Source organism: Leptonychotes weddellii, chromosome 7 (assembly GCF_054177405.1).
Source record: "Leptonychotes weddellii isolate Sample4059 chromosome 7, ASM5417740v2, whole genome shotgun sequence".
Classification (NCBI taxonomy): Eukaryota; Metazoa; Chordata; class Mammalia; order Carnivora; family Phocidae; genus Leptonychotes; species Leptonychotes weddellii.
The window spans coordinates 134,097,634-134,120,858 of NC_138375.1; the positions used below are offsets into that span (position 1 = coordinate 134,097,634).

Consider the following 23,225-nt stretch of genomic DNA (forward strand, 5'->3'; position numbering starts at 1 on the left):
TGGGGGATGCTAATTAAAATGGTATTGCTTTTAAAAAATATAAAATAAAATGGTATTGTTTTTAATTCCAAATTCCACTTGCTTATTGTTAGTATATAGGAAAGCAATTGATCTTGTGTATTCACTTTGTATTCAGCAATCTTGCTAGAATCACTCATTAGTTTCAAGTTCTTTGTTGATTCATTTAGATTTATGACATAGATGATGATGCAATCTGTGAACAAAAACAGCTTTACTTCTTCCTTCCCAGTAAATATATATTTTATTTCTTTTTCTGGATCTACTGAATTATCAAAAACTTCCAATACAATATTGAAAATGAGTGGTGAGAGGAAAATAGCTGTTTTTTTATTACTGAGTCAAATTTGTAGACATATTAAAATATTTTGAATAAATTTGAGATATAATATTGTGTAAGATATACACCATGCTACACTGATACACTTGCATACTGTACTGTGATACATGAAGTAGTAATATTTATCATATTACATAATTATAGTACAATATTAGGGTCTATATTCATTATACTATTAATTAGATCTTTGTTAATTATTTAATACTTATTACAAATCTGTACACTTAAACACCATCAATCTTATCACCTCCAACCCTCACACATTTACACGCATATCTACTAGTACCACTTTACTCTTTTTTTTACAGATTTAAATTTTTTAGATTCCACATACAAATGGCATCATACCATTACTTGTCTTTGTCTGACGGATCGCACTTAGCATAATATGTTCAAGGTGCATCCATGTTACTGGAAATGGAAGAATATGCTCCTTTCTCATGACTAAATAATTTTTTTATTCATTCATCCATTGGTGGACATTTGGATTGTTCCCATAGCCTGGCTATGGTGAATAATTCTGTGATAAACATGGGAGTGTGCATATCTCTTTGAAATTTTGTTCTCATTTTCTTTGGGTATACACCCAGAAGTGGAATATATGGATTTCATGGCAGATCTATTGTTAATTTTTTGAAGAAGCTTCATGTTGTTTTTCATAGTGGTTGGAGCAATATGCATTCCCACCAACAATGTATAATGGTTCTTTTTACCTTCTTCACCAGCACCTGTTGTCTCTTGTCTCCTTGGTAGCCATTCTCACAGGTGTCACGTAATATCTCATTGTGGTTTTGATTTGCATTTCCCTGATTAGTAATGTCGACTATTTTTTTCTGTGCCTGTTGACCATTTTGCTGCCTGCCTTAGAAAAATGTCTATTTAGTTTTTTTTCCTTTAAAAAAAGATTTATTTATTAATCAAGAGAGAGGGAGAGAGAGCGCGCAAGCCCCTGAGCGGGGGGCAGGCAGGGTAGAGGGAGGATGGAGAAGGACAAGCAGATTCTGTCCTAAGTGTGGAACCTGTTGTGGGGCTCCATCTCAGGACCCTGAGATCAGGACCTGAGCCAAAATCAAGAGTCAGATGCGTAACTAACTGAGCCACCCAGGCATCTCCAGAATCCATTTTGTAATCTGTCTCTATGTCATCATTATTTTCTACTTCATTTTTTTTTATTATATTCAGTTACCAAACATGTAATACATCATTAGTTTTTGATGAAGTGTTCAACAATTCATTAGTTGCATATAATATCCAGTGCTCATCACAACATGTGTTTGCCTTTACCCATCACCTGGCTACTCCATCCCCCCAACCCCCTCCCTTCTGTGTCCCTAAGTTTGTTTGCCAGAGTCCAGAGTCTCTCATGGTTTGTCTCCCTCTCTGTTTCTTCCCATTCAGATTTCCCTTCCTTCCCCTATGATCCTCTGAACTATTCCTTATGTTCCACATGAGTGAAACCATATGATAATTGTCTTTCTCTGCTTGACTTACTTCACTTAGCATGATCCCCTCCAGTTCCATCCATGTCACTGTAAATGGTGGATGAATATAATATTCCCTTGTATATATGGACCACATCTTCTTTATCCATTCATCTGTCGATGGACATCTTGGCTCCTTCCACAGTTTGGCTATTGTGGACATTTCTATTTAGTTTTATTCATTTTTAAATGTGTTTGTTAAATTAAAAAATAAACAAACAAGAAAAAGCAGAATCAGACCCGTAAATACAGAGAAAAAAATGATGATTGCCAGAGGGGAGGGGTGGAGGGATAAGAAAGAATGTGTGAAGGGGAGAGGGAGGTACGGGCTTCCAGTTATGGAATGAATAAGTCACAGACATAAAAGGTACAACATAAGGAATATAGTCAATGATATTGTAATAACATTTTGTGGTAACGTATGGTAACTACACTTGTGAGCACAGCACAGCATATAGAGCTGTCAAATCACTGTGTTGTATACCTGAAGCTAATGTAACATTGTGTTAAGCCATACTCCAATTAAACTGAGTAAAAATTTAATTCCAAAGGTCTTAAACTTTGAAATACGACACTACCATAGTTATCTAAATAAACAATAATAGGATAGAGAACCAGAATAGTATAAATATTATTGGAATATAAAGCCTTTAATGCTAATAACCAAAATATGATAAAAATAAAATCAATAGGGATGCCTGTGTGGCTCAGTCGTTAAGCATCTGCTTTCGGTTCAGGTCATGATCCCAGGGTCCTGGGATCGAGTCTTACATCAGGCTCCTTGCTCAGTGGGGAGACTGCTTCTCCCTCTGCCTGCCATTCACCTGCTTGTGCTCTCTGTCTCTCTCTCTCTGACAAATAAATAAAGTCTTTAAAAAATAAAATAATAAAAAATAAAATGAATTCAATAATAAATGGCAAAAATTGGTTTTGTAGTTGTTTTTAAGTTGACTGATTTCCTTCTATATTCTGGATATAACCCTTAATTTAATAGATGCTTTGCAAAAAATTTTCCCATTGTGTCAGTTGTCTGTTTATTTGGTTATTTTTTTTTCTGTTGTGTGCAGAAGCTTTTGAGTTTGATGTAGTCCCTCTTTTTGAATTTTTATTTTGTTTATCTTTTTGGCATCATGTCCAAAAACTCATTGCCAATACCAATGTCAAGGAGCATCTGCTTTGCATTTTATTCTAGGAGTTTTATGGTTATCAGGTCCTATGTTTAAGACTTTGATCCACATTGGGTTAATTTTTGTGAGTGGTGTGAATTAAGGGTTCAATTTCATGGTTCTGCATGTGTTTTTCCGGTTTCCCCAGCACCACTTACTGAAGAGACTATTCTTTCCCAATTGATATTCATGCTTTCATGCTTCCCCCCACACACACATATTAGTTTATTGTATACCTTACAGTTATCAGAATTAAATCCTCTATGGGATTAAATCCCATAGCTGTCTCTTCTGTTCTATTGGTCAATGTGTCTGTTTTTGTGTCAGTACCATGCTATTTTTATTATTATGGCTTTGTAGCATACTTTGAAATCAGGAAGTATGATATTCTGGTTTGGTTCTTTTTTCTCAGGATTCCTTTGATTATTTGAGGTCTTTTGTGGTTCTGCATAAATTTTATAATTGCTTCTTCTATTTCCGTGAAGAACATCATTGGCTATTTTGATGGAGATTGTGTTGAATCTTTATATGGCTTTGTGTAGTATGGTCATTTTAACAAAAGTTTTTCTGATATGTGAACATGGGATGTCTTTCTATTTGCTTGTGTCTTCTTCAGTTCTTTTAGCAAAGTACTGTAGTTTTCATTGTGCATACAACTCACTTCCCTAAATTTATTCCTAAGCTTTCTATTGTTTTTGAGGCTATCATGAATGGGATAGATTTATTTCTTTTTGAGATGCTTGATCATTAGTGAAAATGAATGTAATTGATTTTTATATTAATATTGTATCTTACCATTCTACTGGAATCATTAATTCCATTTTTAGTTAATCCTTTACTTTTTATCTATATTAGATCACATCATCAGAAAATAGCAACAATTTTACTTTTTCCTTTCTAATTTGAATACGTTTATTTCTTGTAAAATTGCTCTAGTCAGGACTCTCAGTACTACATTGAATAGGAGCACCATTAAGTGGGCATCCATGTCCTGTCTCTAGTCTTACAAGAAATGTTTTCAATTTTTATCCATTGCAAATAATGTTAGCTGTGGTTTTGTTGTATATGGTCGCTTTTATGTTGAGCTATGTTTCTTCTATACCCAATCTGCTAAGGGATTTTACACAAAAGAATATGTATTGTGTAAAATACTTTTTCTGGGTCTATTGAGATGTACGTGTGATTTTTATCTTTCATTATATTGATGTGATGTATTACATTTAATGAATTTTATATATTTCATCATCCTTGTATCCTAGGGATAAATGGCACTTGATCATGGAGTATAATACATTAATGTGTTCTTGAATTTTTTTTTAAAGATTTTATTTATTTATTCATGAGAGACAGAGAGAGAGAGAGAGAGAAGCAGAGGGAGAAGCAGGCTCCCAAGGAGCAGGGAGCCCAATGCGGGACTCGATCCCAGGACCCTGGGATCATGACCTGAGCTGAAGGCAGACACTTAACCGTCTGAGCCACCCAGGCGCCCGAATTTGTTTTACTAATACTGTGTTTAGAATTTCTGTATTCCTCAGGTATGTCGGTTTGTAGTTTTATTTTTTCTTGTGATATCCTTATCTGATTTTGATATCAAAGTAATGTTGGCTTCCTATAATGAGTCCTTCTTGGTATTTTGGAGATTTTGAGGAGGAATGGTACAAATTCTACTTTAAATGTTTGATAGAGGGGCACCTGGGTGGCTCAGTCCTTTAAGCGGCTGCCTTCGGCTCAGGTCATGATCCTGGGGTCTTGGGATCGAGCCCCGCATCCGGCTCCCTGCTCAGCGGGGAGCCTGTTTCTCCCTCTTCCTCTGCCTGCCACTCTGCCTACTTGTGCTCTCTCTCTCTCTGTCAAATAAATAAATAAAAATATCTTAAATGTTTGATAGAAGTCTCCAATGAAGTCATCTGCTCATGGAATTTTCTAAGTTGATTACTGATTAAATCTCTAGCTCTTTTCCATGATGCACCACTGAAGATCCTGCTGTGGCCATGGGTCGCCTCCCTGCCCGGTGTTACCAGTATTGTAAGAATAAGCCATATCCAAAGTCTTGCTTCTGCAGCGCTGTCTTCGATGCCAAGATCTAATCTTTGACCTGGGGTGGAAGAAGGCAGAAGTGGATGTGTTCCCACTATGTGGCCACAGGGTGTCAGAGGAATATGAGCAGCTCTCTTCTGAAGCCCTGGAGTCTGTCTGTATTTGTGCCAACAAGCACATGGTGAAAAGCTCTGGCAAAGATGGTCTTCACATTGCAGGGCAGCTTCACCCCTTCCATGTCATCTGTATCAACAAGATGTTGTACTGTGCTGGGACTGACAAGCTCCAGACATATATGTGGGGTGCCTTTAGAAAGACCCAGGGCACCGTGGCCAGTGTCCACATTAACCATGTCATGATGTCCATCTGTAGGAAGCTGCAGAACAAGATGCCTGTGATTGAGGCCTACACAGGGCCAAGTTCAAGTTCCCTGGCTGCCAGGAGATCCACATTTCCAAGAAGTGAGGCTTTACTAAGTTTAATGCAGACAAACTTGAAGACATGGTGGCTGAAAAGTAGCTCATCCCATATAGCTGTGGGGTCAAATACATCTCTAATTGTGGCCCCCTGGACAAATGGTGAGCTCTGCACTCATAACAACCTTGGCACTGCCCCTTGCTTATTCATGTGCACCAATAACTCCTACTTCCTGTCCAAAAAAAAAAAATCTCTTTACTCTTTATTGGTCTGTTCAAATTTTTTTATTTCTTCCTGATTCAGTTTTGGTAGGTTGTACATTTCCAGAAATATATCTATGTATTCCAGGTTATGTACTTTCCTGGCAAAGAATTGTTTATGGTAATCTCTTTTTTTTTTTTTAAAGATTTTATTTATTTATTTGAGAGAGAGAGAATGAAAGACAGAGAGCATGAGAGGGAGGAGGGTCAGAGGGAGAAGCAGACTCCCCGCCGAGCAGGGAGCCCGATGCGGGACTCGATCCCGGGACTCCAGGATCATGACCTGAGCCGAAGGCAGTCACTTAACCAACTGAGCCACCCAGGCACCCCATGGTAATCTCTTATGATTATATGTATTTATATAAAGTCAGTTTTAATGTCTCCTCTTTAATTTCCAATTTTATTTGTTTGCTCTTTTTTTTTTCTTAGCCTAGCTTATCTTTTTGAAGAACCAGCTCTTACTCTTATTGATGCTTTTCATTGTTTCTATGGTCTCTATTTCATTTATTTCTGTTCTGAGATTTATTATTTCCTTCCTTCTGCTAACTTTGGGCTTAATTTGTTCTTGCTTTTCAAGTTACTTGAGATGTAAAGTTAGTTGTTGTTGTTTTATTTAAGATCTAATTTTTAATATATGCATTAATTGCAATAAACCTTCCTCTCAAAACTGACCACTTTATCATTACATAATGATCTTTGTCTTTTGTTGCCATTTTTTACTTGAAGTCTACTTTGTATGGCTATCCCTGCTATACTTTTCTTTTGTCGTCTTCATACACTTATTTTCTATTTTATTTGCTCAAATGTCATCTTCCATCTTTTTACTTTGAGCCTATGTGTGTCTTTGTAGCTGAGATATGTCTCCTGTGGGCAGCATATAGTTGTATTTTTTTTTTTTTGCAGCCATTCTGTGCTTTGTGATTAGAGAGTTTAATACATTTACAATTTGCACAATTATTAATATGTACTACAACTATTACTAACCATTTTTCTTTTGTCTTATGCTCATTTTTTTTGTCCCCATTGTTTCTTTTTCTTTCTTTACCTTTGTAAGTTGATGGTTTTCCATGGTGATTTACTCAGTTTCACCTTTTTTTTTTTTTAGGTTTTCCATCCAATCTAGATATTTGGTCTGTGGTTACCATAGAGTTTTACAAAATCATTTTTTATAGATAAAATAGTTTTATTTTTTTCTGCTGGTAGCAATTTATTTTGATTGCCTATAGAGGTTTCATCCTTTTATTATTCCCTTTTTATATTTTAATGTCACAAATTATCTTTTTTTTTTCAAAATTTGAGTATAGTTGCACGCGATGTTACATTAGTTTCGGGTATATAACATAGTGATTCAACATCTCTATATGTTATGCTGTGCTAAACACAAGTGTAGCTATCATTTATCACCATACAATGCTATTAGTATATTATTGACTATATTCCTTATGCTGTGCCTTTCATTCCCATGATTTATTTATTCCATAACTAGAAACCTGTATCTCCCCATCCTCTTCACCCATTTTTCCCATTCCCCACATTCCTTCTCTCTGAGATTCCTTTTAAATTGCTGTCTTTTTCTCTGACTCTCTTTAAAATTCTTTGTCATTGGCTTTTGACAGTTTTAATATGCTGTATCTTAGAGAAGGTACTTTTGCATTGAGATAATAGGGCAATTTATTAGCTCCTTGGACTATATGTTCAGTTCATCCCACAGATTTGGGAAGTTTTCAACTATTATTTCTTTAAATAAACTCTCTGCCCCCTTCTCCTTTTCTTCTTTTCCTAGAATACCCATGATTTTTATGTTCACTTTTTCTAATGGAGTCTAATTACTTAAATTAGAAAGAATCTTAGTTTTAACTGCTTTTTCACCTGAATCACTTCTACATTTTATCTTCTAGCTCACTAATTCTCTCTTCCATCTGATCTGCTCTATTTCCAATGCTTTCTGTTGCATTTTTCATTTTATTTATTGAGTTCTTCAGCTCTAGAGTTTCTGTTGGCTTCATCTTTAAAATTTCAATTCCTTCTGTTTATTCATTTTATTCCTGAGGTCATTGTATTGTCTTCCTGAGTTTTCATGTAGCTGGTAGAGCTTCTTCATAATAGCCATTTTTAATTTATCAGTTGGATTGCAATAGTCTATAACTTTGGGTTCAGTTTGGAAAACTTTCAGGTTTTTAATGATATATTACCATGAATTTTTGTAGTGTTTGATAAAAAGTTCATTTGTTGTTGCATTTAAAGTAGCAAATGTTTTTATTATTTTTTTTAAAGATTTATTGATTTATTTTAGAGAGAGAGAGCATGCATCAGAGAGGGGCAGAGAGAGAGAGAATTTGAAGCTAACTCTGCACTGAGAGTGGAGCCTGAACCGAGCCTATCTCACAACCCTGACATCATAACCACGCCAAAAACAAAAGTCCATTGCTCATCTGACCACACTACCCAGCTTGCACCCCAGCCATCTGGCCAGGGCACCCTATGCACAGAGAGCTCAGTCACCTGCCAAACTGCATCCTGCCTCAAACCCAGTGCCCCAACCAGGGTGCCCCCTGCATAGAGCACTGCTTCTCCCTCTGCCTGCCCCCCCACTACCCAGGAGCTCCTCTTTTCTCTTTTTAATCTTTTCTTATAAAATCAATGGTTTTAAAGAACAACTAGCATATAAAACAGTCAGCCCAAGAACCGACAAATGGCTGGGGGAGCTGCTAGGGGATGGATTGATGGACACAGCCAATGCACACCTTCCACCTTGAAATCACAGACTAGTTCCGATACCCTAATTGATTTGCTGCCTCAGTGAGTCCAGGGCTCATAGCCTACACTAGCCCCAACTGTCCTACCAAGGTGGCCATGGGGTGATACACCCTGGGACACTCCTGATCAGCATTCACTATAGCCCCAGACTTTACACCAAGGTGATGCATGTGCAAAGCACTGCAGATCGCTTCAGGCCCACACAATAGCTTGATAGGGCACCCCCCCATGCACGGTGCTCTACAACTTCTCGGCTGATTCAGGCACCCCCAATGTAGAGTGGCCTGGAGCCTCTCAGCTGATGTCTGCTTAAGATCCAACCAACCTCCCTGGGTGATTTCTTCATGCACTACCCTGGAAACCCTATCCAATGCTTACATCAGTTTCAGCTACTCCACTGGGACACCCACTGTATGAAGTACCTTGGAACACACATGCCTGCACCACTTTGACTCCAGTATGGCATCCCTTGTGCTGAGAACCTTGGGACCCCCTGGTTTGAATGCAATTTAGCTTCAGCTATCCTGTCAGGATACATTTTTGCAGGTAGCCCAGGGACCACATCAACCCATGCTTATTTTTGTTTTAGCTGTCCTTTCAGGAAGCCCTTGCACAGCCTGCCCCAAGACCTCCTGGCCTGAATCCCACCTAAGCCCCAGCCACCCCTTAATGGAATCCTATATGTGGAGAGTCCTGGAACACCCCAGGTTATACTCACTTCACTTTGAGCTTTCCTGCCAAGGTGTCCTCTGTACATAGAGCCCTGAGTCCCCCCAGCTTGCACCCCAGCCATCTGGCCAGGGCACCCTATGCACAGAGAGCTCAGTCACCTGCCAAACTGCATACTGCCTCAAACCCAGTGCCCCAACCAGGGTGCCCCCTGCATAGAGCACCCCTGGCTTGCACCCATTTCAGTTTTGTCTGTCTTACCAGGGTGCCCTCAACACATAGAACATTGAGACATACCAGCCTGTGTCCAATCTAACTTTAGATGCCCTAATATGACAATTACTGAATGGAAATCCCCAGGACACCCAGGCCACACCAGCCACAGCTACAGCCAGCTAGTAAACGGCACCAGGCGCACACTCTACAGAGGGGAAGACCATACACAAGACCATTCCGTTACGTTTGGGAGAAGCAGCTGTTCCATTGAACCCACAGAAAAATTACAGACCATCAAGCAAGATGGGGAGACATAAGACTATGCTCCAAAGAAGAAGACAACACAGATAATCATAGGGGAAAGGAGGGAATACTGAGTGGGAGAGATCAGAGAGGGAGACAAACAATGAGAGACTCTTAACTATAGGAAACAGAGTTGCTGGAGGGGAGGTGGATGGGGGGCAGGGTAACTGGGTGATGGGCATTAAGGAGGGCATGTGAGGTAATGAGCACTAGGTGTTATATGCATTTGATGAATTATTGAACTCTACATCTGAAACTAATGATGTACTATATGTTGGCTAATTGAATTTAAAGGAAAAAAAATAGAACAAGACAAATCCTCAGAAAAATAATTAAATGAAATGGAGATAAGCAATATCCCTGATAAAGAATTTAAACTAATGATAATCAGGATGCTCACTGGGATGGAGAAAAGCATGGAAGAACTCAGCGATAGTTTCAATAAAGAGATAGAAAATATAAAAAAGAACAAATCAAACTTGAAGAATAAAATCAACCTAAAATAAAAAATACATTAGAGGGGGGGCACCTGGGTGGCTCAGTCGGTTAAGGGTCCAACTCTTGTTTTCAGCTCAGGTCATTATATCAGGGTCATGAGATCAAGCCCCATGTCAGGCTCTGCTCTCAGTGGGCAGTCTGCTGGAGATTCTCTCCTTTTCCTCCCTCCATACTTCCCCCCCATTCTCTCTAGCTCTCTAAAATAAATAAATAAATCTTTAAAAAATACACTAGAGGGAATCAACAGTAGACTACTGAGTATATAACAATGTATCAGTGATCTGGGAGACAGGGTAATTGGAAAGCACACAAGCTGAGCTGCAAAAAGAATATGATTATATATATATATAATGTATTTTATTATAATTTATTATAATTAAAATATATAATATATACTATATTTTAAATATATATTTTATATTTTAAATATATATTTATATGTATAAAACATATATATTATAGTTTTTCTTTTTTTTTTTTTTACTTTTAAATGAGGATAAGTTAAGGGATCTCTTGAACAACACCAAACATACAAATAGTCACATTATAGTGGTCCCAGAGGACCTGAGAGAGAAAAAGTACAAGGTTGTTTGAAAAAATAATAGCTGAAAAATTATTTAACCTGGGGAAAGTAATAGACATCAAGGCCCAAGGAACACAGAGAGTTTAAGCATGATGGACCAAGGAGGTCTACATTACAACACATAATAATTAAAATGTCAAAAATTAAACATAAAAAGATGATTTTAAAAGAACAAGAGGAAAACATCAGTTTGTAAAGCATCTGCCTTTGTCTCAGGTCATGATTTTGGGGTCCTGGGATTGAGCCCTGCCTCAGGCTTCCTGCTCAGCAGGAAGTCTGCTTCTCCCTCTCCCTCTGCCCCTTCCCTCTTTCTCATGCTCTCATGCTCTCTCTCTGTCTCTCTGAAATAAATAAAATATTTTTTTAAAAAGAGAGAAAAGCAAAAGTCACCTATGAGGGAAAACATACAAGGCTATCAGCTGATTTTTCAGCAGAAAGTATGCAAGCCAGAAAGAAGTGGCATGATATATCCAAAATGCTGAAAGGAAAACACCCACTTGTAAGAATATTCTACCTGGCAAGGCTATCATTCAGGATTGAAAGTGGGATAGTTTCTGAGGAAAAAAAAAAAAGTTAAAGGAGTTTATCACCACTAAACCAGCCTTACCAGAAATATTAAAAAGATTTTGTTAAGTGGAAAATAAATGGTCATAATTGGATGTGAGGAAATTGTGAATAAAAAGACATAAAATATGACAGCATATATATAATGTGGAGGAGGAAGAAAAAAATAAATAAGGGTTTCAAATTTGTTTGAACTTAAGCTACCATCAAATTAATACTGACTGCTATATACTTAGGATTTTATATAAGAACCTCACAAAAAACCCCAAAAAGTAGATTCATAGAAAATAAAGAGAAAGAAAACCAAACATAACACTATAGAAACTCACCAATCACAGAGAAAGAGAGCAAAAGAAGAAAGGAACAGAGGACTACAAAACACACACACACACACAAAGAAAGGAAACAAAAGCAAAATGGCAATAAGTACAGACCTAGCAATAATTATTTTAAATATAAGTAGCCTACATCTTCCAATGAAAACATTAAAAAAAAAATACCCATATAAGTGGTTCCTACAAAAGAATCAACCCAGACCTAAAGACACAGACTGAAAATGAAAGGATGGAAAATATTTACCATAGAAATGGAAGTGAATAAAAAGCCAGAGTAGCAATACCTATATTAGGCAAAATGACCTTAAAGCATACATGCTTCTAAAACTGAAGCAGGGAGAAATAGAAAATCTGACCAGACTGATTACTAGTAATGAAATTGAATTGATAGTCAAAAAACTACCAAAAATAGTCTAGTATTACCCTAATACCAAAACCAGACAAAGATACCACAGAAAAAAAGAAGAATACCAAAACCAGACAAAGATACCACAGAAAAAAAGAAGAAAAGAAAACCGAAGGCTAATAATTTTGATGAACATATGTTCAAAAAGCCTCAACAAAATATTAGCAAGCCACATTCAACAATAGATAATGTATGTCAGCACATTTAAGTGAGATTTATTCTGGAGATGTGAGAATGGTTTGATATTTACACATCAACCAACATGACACACCACATCAACCAAATAAAGGATAAAAATCATATGATAATCTCATTGATGCATAAAAGGAATTTGACAAACTTCAGCATTCACTTATGGGAAAAGCTCTCAGAAAAGTGGGTGTAAAGGGAACATACGTCAACATAGTAAAGGCAATATAAGACAAAAGCAGAGCTAACATCATACTTAATGGTGAAAAACAGTTTTCCTCTAAGATCAAGAACAAGACAAGGATGTTCACTCTTACTATTTTTATTCTACATAGAACTGGAAGTCCTAGCCATAGCTATGAGACAAAGGAAGAAGAGGTATCCATATTGGTAAAGAAGAAGTTAAAAGGTCACTATTTGCAGATGACATGATAATACACATTAAAACAAACAAACAAACAAAAAACTCCACCAAAAAGCCACTGGAAGTAAATGAATTCAGGAAATTTGCAGGATTGAAAGTGGGATAGTTTCTGAGAAAAAAAAAAATTCAAAATGAATACCCAGAAATCAGTAGTGTTTCTATACACTAATAACAAAGTAGGAGAAAGATAAATTAAGAAAGTAGCTCTACTTCAAATTTCACAGAAAACCCCAAAAATACCTGGGAATAAACTTAACTGAAGAGGCAAAAGACCAGTACTCTAAAAACTATAAAACACTGGTAAAAGAAATTGAAGACAACACAAACAAATGGAAAGATAGTTATCCTCATGGGTTGAAATAATTAATATTGTTAAAATGTCCATATTACCCAAAGCAATCCACAGATTCAACGCAGTCCGTACCAAAACACCAAGAGAATTTTTCACAAAACTAGAACAAATAACACTAAGCTTTATAGGAAACCACAAAAGTCCTTGAATAGCCAATGCATTCTTTAGAAAGTAGAACAAAGTTAAGGGTATCAAAACCTTAGATTTCAAGATAAACTGCAAAACTGTAGTAATTGAAGTAGTATGGTACTGCCCTCAAAATAAACACATAGATCAATGAAACAGAAGGGAAAGCCCAGAAATTATCCTACACTTATATGGTCAATTAATCTACAACAAAAGAAGCAAGAATATACAGTCTCTTGAATAAGTGATGCTAGAAAAACTGGACAGCTATATGAAAAATAATGAAACTGGGCCACTTTCTTACACTATACACACACACAAAAATGGATTAAAGACCTAAATGTGAGACCTGAAACCATGAAAATCCTAGAAGAGAATAAAAGCAGTAATTTCTTTGGCATTGACCATAGCAATGTATTTCCAGGTATGTCTCCAAAGGCAAGGGAAACAAAAGCAAAAGTAAACTTTGGGAACCACACCAAAATAAAAACATTTTGCACTGTGAAGAACATCATTAATAAAACAGAAAGGCAACCTACTGAATGGTAGAAGATATTTGTGAATGATGTATTCAATAAAGGGTTAATATCCAAACTATATAAAAAACTCATACAATGCAACACCAAAATTAATAATTAATAATAATAATAATAAAATGAACAATTTGGTTAAAGAGTAGGCAGAAGAATTGGATAGACATTTTTCCAAAGAAAACATACAGATGACCAACAGACACATGAAAAAATTCTCAACCTCGCTAATCATCAGGAAATGCATACCAAAACCACAATGAGAGGTGCGCCTGGGTGACAGTTAAGTGTCTGCCTTTGGCTCAGGTCACGATCCAGGGGTCCAGAGATGGAGCCCTGCATTGGTCTCCCTGCTCAGCGTGCTCTCTCTCAAATAAATACATAAATAAAATCTTTAAAAATAAAACACAATGAGATATCATCTTACACCTGTCAGAATGGCTAAAATCAAAAAGACAAGAAATAGCAAGCATTAGCAAAAATGTGGAATAAAAGGAATGCTTGGGCACTGTTGGTGGGAATGCGAATTGCTATAGTCACTGTGAAAAACAGTATGGAGTTTCCTTGAGAACTTAAAACTAGAAATACCATATAATCCAGTAATTGTACTACTGGGTATTTATAGAAAGAAAACAAAAACACTAATTCAAAAACATATATGCACCCTTATGCTTATTGCAGCATTATTTACAATAGCCAAGATATGGAAGAAACCTAAGTTGCCATTAGAAATGAATAAATAATAGATAAATAAGATGTGATAATTATCACACAGTCATAAAAAAGGATGAGATTATGTCCTTTGAAAGAACATGGATGGACCTAGAAGGTATTATGCTAAGTGAAATGTCAGACACAGAAAGACAAACACCATTTGAGTTTACTCATATATGGAGTCTAAAAAAGAATTTAAAAAGAAGAATCAAACCTGTAAATACAATGGCAAGCTGATGGTTGCTAGAGGGGAGGGGTGTGGGGTGTGGGCAAAATGGGTTAAGAGGAGTGGAAGATACAGGTCTCCGGTTAGGGAATGCGTAAGTCATGGGACTAAAAGGCAAAGCTTAAGGAATAAAAATAGAAGACTCTCAATTAAAAATCTTTTTTTTAACATTTTAATTGAGTTACATCTTTGTTATGTTCCTTTCTGGGACTTCTAGTACAAATTTAAATATAAATTGCCAAAATTAGCTTATAAGTTTTGTTACAGATATAATGGAAATGACTTTAACATTTGATCATTAAAAATGACAGGTTAGAAGTTGATTGAATTTTCATCAATTGCAATTATCATGTTTTATTTTACCTCATAATTTTAAGGCAGTGAATTACAGTCTTATAATTTTTAAATATTAAACCAACTCTTATCATATATAAAACATACTTGGTAATATATGATTTTTTGTTACAGCATTCAATTGCTAAATTTTGTGAAATACTTGCCTCAATTTTGATGAGTACAATTACACTTTGATAATATTTTTATACTATACTTGGTTTTGATCACATGGGCCTATTAGCCTAATATAATGAAATAAAGAATCATTTGAAGTTATTTTTCTTCCCTATTTTCTGAAGAATTTTCTCTGCGATTATAAGCCTTATTTTTGTCTGTTTATACAATGCTTGGAGAAACACTAAAATAAATTAACAGACATCACTATTTCTTTGTTGGAAATGTTAACTTATTCAATGTGTGTGCGTGTGTGCGTGTAGGTTACGATAAATACTGTTGAAGAATTTCATACACCCATTTCTTTGCACGTCAGTACATACAAACTTACCTTCACACAAACACTTTTTCTTGCATGAGTGTTTCTACTCTTGAGCTCATTTTAGTACCAGACCAGAGGTAACAAGGATCATGTACTCTACACCCAGTACCCCAACAATGACTCTGGCAGGATTTCATACATACCCAAACTACCTTGCCCTTATAAAACAGCACTAAGTTGCAATGTTTTATAGCTGCATCAAGAATTCTCTGGTGAGAGGAGGCTGGGAAAACGGCAGAGTAGAAGGACCTTCGGCTCACCTCATTCCATGGATACAAATAGATAACACTCACATCAGCATAGATAACCCAGGAAATGATCCAAACACTGGAAGAACAAACTCCACAACAAAAGGTAGAGAAAAGGCCATATCAAAGAAGTTAGGAAGGGCAAAGATATGCTTTGGGAGTGAAAGAGACCCCAAATGTGCCTGGTAGGAAGGGAGCTGATGGTGGGGAGAAAAAAACATTTTCTGCAAAATGCAAAAAAACCCATTTTCTGCAAAATGCATAAAAAACATTTCTACACTGAGGGAGCCTTCAGGGGAAGATGAAACCCCATAATATTTAGCTTTGAAAGTGAGAGGGGCCAAATTTCCTGAGTTCTTACAACCAGTATGACTTAAAGCTGGAATTTTAAAAATCAGCAGGCTCAGTTCTGAGAGAGCCCAGAGTTGCATTAGGAAGTGGAGTCCCTGCCCTAAAAGAGACAGCGAGACAAACAGCCCATGGACATACAGCAGAGAAGCAGCAGTCTGAAAAACTCTAGGAACAGATGGGAGGGAGAGTGATTTACTCTTTTCACAGCATGTCCCAGAGAGGCAGGGATCATGGGAAGACCTGCAGGACAAAGGAGGTGGCAGGCACCATTTCCATCCCCCACTGCCCAGCCTAAACACACTGCCACCTGCAGGAACTAGGTGAGCACAACATTCCTTAGCTAACCCACCTATGCTAAGCCCCACCTCCAGCCACCTAGGCAGATCCACCAGTCCCAGTCACACGTGCCTCAGACCTGCTGCTGTGAGCCCCCTTCACCTGAAGAATAGCACAAACCCAAACAACACCTGTCTCCTAACCCCCAACTTTTGCTGAATCTGAGTTCTGGCAGTCTCATTTCATAAGCAGACCACCACACATACTGGTAAACCATGTCCCACCCAGCCAGGGAAAAAAACACTGCCTACAATAGGCAATGAGAGCTTCTGCAGACAATGGGACTGAGGGAAAAGGAGAACTGGATTCAAGGCAGAGCACACAAAAGACACAGAGGAAACACTCCATGAAGCATCAGGTCCTGGGGAACAAAAGACACTGCACTGCAGGGATCTACGAGACTTGTTCTTCACAGGGCCATTACCACCAAGAGTAAAAGATGTAGCTGATTTCCCTAACACATAGAAACAGACACAGACAGTTAGACAAAATGAGGAGATATGTCCCAAATGAAAGAACAGGACTGAACCACAGCAAGACACCTAAGTGAAACATATTTAAGTAAAACACCTTATAAAGAATTTAAAGTAATGATCATAAAGATACTTACTGGGCTTGAGAAGAGAGTGCAGGACATTAGTGAGACCTTTTTAAAAACATTTTTATTAATTTATTTGAGAGAGAGAGCACAAGTGGGGGGGTGGGGGGAAGGCAGAGGAAGAAGGAGAAGCAGACTCCCCACTGAGCATGGAGCCTGGCATGGGGCTCAATCCCAGAATCCTGAGATCATGACCTGAGCTGAAGGCAGACCCTTAACTGACTGAGCCACCCAGGTGCCCCCATTAGTGAGACTCTTAACAAAGAGATAAAAAAGAATCGATCAGAGATAAATACAAAAAATAAAATAAAAATACACCTGATGGAATAAATAGGAAGACAGATGAAGCAGAAAATGAGTTAACAACTTGGAAGTCAGAGTCATGGAAAGTAACCATGCAAATGAGAGGGGAAAATATGCAAATTGAGAATAGTCTTAGGGAACTCAGTGAATCCTCCAAGCATAATAACATTTGCATTATAGGGATTCCAGAAGAAGAAGAGAAGGAAAAGGGAGCAAAAATGTAAATTGAAGAAATAATAGCTAAAAATTTCCCTAACCAGGGGAAGGAAACAGATATCTAGATCCAGGAGACAGAGATATCCCCCCAACAAAATCAATCAAAGGAGGACCACACTAAGACACATAATATTCAAAACGGCAAAAAGCAGTGAAAAGAAAAAAAATTAAAAGCAGCAAGAAAAAAAGCAGGACAATTACATACAAGGGAACCCTTATAAGGCTATCAGCAGAGTTTTCAGCAGGAACTTTCTAAGAAAGAAAGGAAGGGTATGATATATTCATAGTGTTGAAAGGGAAAAATCTGCAGCTAAGAATATTTTATTCAGCAAGGCTATCATTCAGAATAGAAAAAGAGATAAATAGTTTCTCAGACAAAATCCAAACGAGTTCATGACCACTAAATCAGCCCTACAAGAAAGATTAAGGAGGACACTTTGAGTGGAAAGGAAAGACCATAAGTGAGATATGAAAAGTAAAGAAAAAAAAAACCACAAACTCAGTAAAAAATAAGTATTTCTCTAAAAATCAGTCAAGGGATTGATTATTCATAAAATAAAAGGATGCAAAATATGACAGCATATGCCTTCAACTGAGGGGGCAGAAGAGTAAAGAATGGCTTCAAACTTAGGCAATCATAGACTGCTATATGCAGAAGATGTTGTATACAAAGTTCATGGTAACCACAAATCAAAAGCCAGTAATAGATATGCAAACATAAAGAGAAAGGAATGCATATATATCACTAAAGAAAGCCAACAAACCATGAAAACAGCAAGAATAGAAAAGATTGGGGAGGAAATACAAAAACAACCACAACACAAGTAACAGAATGGCAATAAATATGTACCTATCAATAACTGATTTGAATGTAAATGGACTAAATGATCCAATCAAAAGACACAAGGTGATGACAGTGGATAAACAAACAAGACCCTCTATATGTTGCCTACAAGAGACTCATTTCAGACCTAAAGGAGCATGCAGATTGTAATTGAGGTGAAGGAGAAATATTTTGTCATGCAAATGGATGTGAAAAGAAAGCCAAGATAGCAATATTTATATTGGACAAAATAGAATTTAAAATAAAGACTGTAACAAGAGACAAAGAAGGGCACTATATAATAATAAAGGAGACAATCTGACAAGAAGATATAAAATTTGTAAATATTTAAGCATACAACATGGGAACACCAAAATACGTAAAACAGTTAATAACAAATATAAAGGAAATAATCAATAGTAATACAATAATAATAGAGAATTTTAACACCTCACTTACATCAATGGATAGATTATCCAAACAGAAAAACAGCAGTAGCTTTAAAAAGACCCACTGGACAAGGTGAATTTAACAGACATATTCAGAACGTTCCATTCTCAAACAGTAGAATACACATTCTTTTCAATTTACCATGGAACATTCTCCAGAATAGATCGCATATTAGGCCATACACAACTCTGAATAAGTTAAAAAAGATTGAGATCATATAATACATTTTTTTTTCTGAATGCAATACTATAAAACTAGAAACAATGATAACAAAAAAATCTGGAAAGACTACAAATACATGGAGATTAAATAAAATGCTATTAAACAATGAATGGGTCAACCAAAAAATTGAAGAAGAAATCAAAAGAAACAAATGAAAATGTAAAGAAAATGGTCCAAAATCTTTGGGAAGTAGCAAAAGAGGTTATAAAAGGGAAGTGAATAGAAATAAAGGCCCAACTCCAGAAGCAAGAAAAATCTCAAATAAACAATGTAAACTAGCACCTAACTGGCCTACAAAAGAAGAACAAATCAAACACAAATCCAGCAGAAGAAACAAAATAACCAAGATTAGAGGAGAAATAAATGACATAGAAATAAAAATAAATAGAAATAAAACAAAACAAACAACAATAGAACAGATCAAAGAAGCCAGGAGCTAAAACAAAAACAAACAAAACAGGACCTGGTTCTTTCAGATGATCAACAAAATTGATAAGCCTTTAGCCAGATTTATTTAAAAAAAAAAGAAAGGATTCAAATAAACACAATTACAAATGAATGAGGAGAAATAACAACCAACACCACAGAAAAACAAAAGTTTTTTATCAGAGTGTATTATGAAAAAATATATGCCAAACAAATGGACAACCAGGAAGAAATGGATAAATTCTTTGAAACACGTAAACTACCAAAACTGAGGCAGGAAGAAATAGAAAATTTGAACAGACGAATTACTGGCAATGTAATTGAATAAAAAAACTCCCAACAACAAAAGTCCAGGACGAGGCAGCACCACAGATGAATTCCACCAAATATTTATTTATTTATTATTTTCTTTTATGTTATGTTAGTCACCATACAATACATCATTAGTTTTTGAGGTAGTGATCCACGATTCATTGTTTTCAGATAACATCTACCAAACATTTAAAGAAGAGTTAATATCTATTCTTCTTAAACTATTCCAAAAAATACAAGAAGGAAAATTATCACATTAATTCTATTATGTCAGTTTTACCTGTTACCAAAACCTGATAAAGACACCACAAACAAACAAACAAACAAAAACATCAGGCCAATATCTTTCATGAACATAGATGCAAAATCCTCAACAAAATACTAAAAAACTGAATCGAACAATATATTTAAAAAAATCACTCACCATGGTCAAGTAGGATTTATTTATGGGGTGCAAGAGTGGTTCAATATTAGGAAATCAATCAACATGCTGCATCACATTAATAAAAGAAAGGATAAGAACCATATGATCCTTTCAATAGATGCAGAAAAAGCATCTGACAAAGTTCTGAATCCATTGATGTTAAAAACCCTCAATGAAGTAGATTTAGTGAGAAAATACTTTAATATAATAAAAGCCTTATATGATAAACCCGCATAGCTAACATCATACTACTTAGTGGTGAAAAACTAAGAGCTTTTCCTCCATGATCAAAAAGACAAGGACATCCACTCTAACCCCTTTCATTCAACATAGTACTTGATGTTCTAGTCACAAGAATTGGAAAGCAAAAGAAAATAGAAGAAAATACCAAATTAGTAACACAGAAATAAAGTTTTCACTATTTGCAGGTGACATGATAGTATATATAGAAACCCCAAAAGGCTCTATGAAAAACTACTCTAATTGATAAATGAATTCAGACAAGTCACAGAACACAAAATCAACATGTAGAAATCTGTTGCATTCCTATACATTAATAATGAAGCCCCAGAAAGTGAAATTAAGAAAAATATCCAAACAATAAAATATCTAAGAATAAACTTAACCAAAGAGATAAAATACTTGTAATCTGAAAATTATAAAACATTGATGAATGAAGTTCAAGAAGATGCAAAGAAATGAAAGACATACCATGCTCATGGATTGGAAGAACCAATATTGTTACAAAATTTCTACTACCCCAAACAATCTACAGGTTAAAAGCAATCCCTATCAAAATACCAGCAATATTTTTCACAGGGGTAAAACAATCCTAAAATTTGTATGGAATCACAAAAAACTTCAAATGGCCAAAGCAATCTTGGGAAAAAAAGCAACACTGTGGGCATTAAAATTCCAGAATTTGAGTTATACTACAGAAGTGTTGTAATCAAAACAGTATGGTGCTTGCATAAATATAGACACTTAGATCAATGGAACATACTTGAAAACCAAGAAATAAACCCACAATTACATGGCCACTTAATCTTTGAGAAAGAGAGAATGAATATACAATGGGAAAAATATACAATGGGTCTCTTTCACAAATGATACTGGTAAAACTGGAGAGGTACATGCTAAAGAATGAAACTGCACCACTTTATTTCACCATACACACACACAAAAAAACAAATTAAAAATGGATTAAAGACCTAAGTGTGAGACCTGAAAGCATAAATATCCTAGAAGAGAACACATGCAGTAATTTTTCTGCCATCTGTCATAGGAACGTTTTTCTAGATATGTCTCTTGAGGCAAGGGAAACAAAAAGAAAAATAAAATACTGGGACTACATCAAAATAAAAAGCTTCTGTACAGTGAAAGAAACAATCAACAAAACTAAAAGGCGACCTACTGAATGAGAGAAGATACTTGCAAATGGCATATCTGATAAAAGGGTAGTATTCAAAATGTATAAAGAACTGATGCAAGTCAACACCCAAAAAACCAAACAATCCAATTAAAATGAGCAGAAGACTTGGACAGACATTTCTCCAAAGAAGACATAAAGATGGCTAACAGACACATGAAAAGATGCTCAGCATCACTGATCATCAAGGAAATGCAAATTAAAACTACAATGAGAGATCACCTCACACCTGCCAGAATGGATAAAATCAACAGGACAAGAAAGAACAAGTTTTAGTGAGGATGTGGAGAAAAAGGAACCTTCATGCACTGTTGGTAGGAATGCAAAGTGATGCAGCTACTGTAGAAGACAGTATGGAAGTTCCTCAAAAAGTTAAAAATAGAACTACCCTATTATCCAGTAATCACACTATTGGGTATTTACCTAGATGATAGATAGATTAGATAGATGATAGATAGATAGACAGATAGATGGATAGATAGATAGATGGATAGATAGATGATAGATAATAGATGATGATAGATGATAGATGATAGATTAGATAGATAGATAATAGATAGATAAATAGATAGGAGCTCAATTTCAAAGGGATACAAGCATCCCTATGTTTATTGCACCATTTTTTTACAATAGCCAAACTATGGAAGCAGCCAAAGTGTCCATTGATATATGAATGGATAAAGAAGATGTAGTATAGATATACAGTGGAATATTATTCAGCCATAAAAAGAATATCTTGCAATTTGCAACAACATGGATGGAGCTAGAGATTATAATGCTAAGCAAAATAAGTAAGTCAGAGAAAGACAAAATATGATTTCACTCATATGTGGAACTTAAGAAACAAAACAAAGAGACAAACTAAGAAACAGATGCTTAGCTATAGAGAACAAACAGGTGGTTACTGGAGGGAAAGCGGGTGATTGGTGTGAAAGAGAGTACTTGTGATGAGCACTGGGTGCTGTATATAAGTGATGAATCACAAAATTCTACACCTGAAATTAATATATATTATATAAATCATTTTACCTAGACTAAGAAAAAAAAAACAGAACAATCTTAACATGAGAAATGAAAGAGAAGACATAACTAATGCCACAGATTTGCAAAGGATCGTAAGAGAATACTATGAACAATTACTTCCAACAAATTGAATAACCTAGAAAAAATGATAAATTTCTAGAATTATACAACCTACCAAGACTGAATGAAAAATAATGAAGATATGAAAAGACCAATAATGAGAAGAATATTCAAATGGACATGGCTAATTTATCTTGAGAAATGTTCCAGGTAATATTGCAAAGCACATATAATATTGTTAAATGTCAAATACATATTGACTGCTTAGTATTTGATCATCTTATTGGTTTGAAATATATATCGACCACTTAGAATTAGTTTACTCATTTATTTCCTGAATCAATTAATGTTTATATACAACTAATAGTTCTCAGGCACTCTTACAGATATTGGAAATACACTAATAAATACACTAATAAATAAATAAAACATGAAAATCCCTTTCCCAGTGTGATGTGTCTCATATGCCACTAAGTGAAACATACTCAGCCAGCAACAGAGATACAAAAATAAACAGTACAGTCATTATAAGTGTCCCTAAGAAGCACAATGTCCTCTGGG

At 35.9% G+C, this 23,225-nt stretch overlaps 1 pseudogene; it reads left to right on the plus strand.

The window, feature by feature from the left end:
- The first annotated feature begins 4,996 nt into the window (after positions 1-4,996).
- On the plus strand, positions 4,997-5,639 carry LOC102741860 (large ribosomal subunit protein uL16-like; annotated as a pseudogene).
- The last annotated feature ends 17,586 nt before the right edge of the window (positions 5,640-23,225 follow it).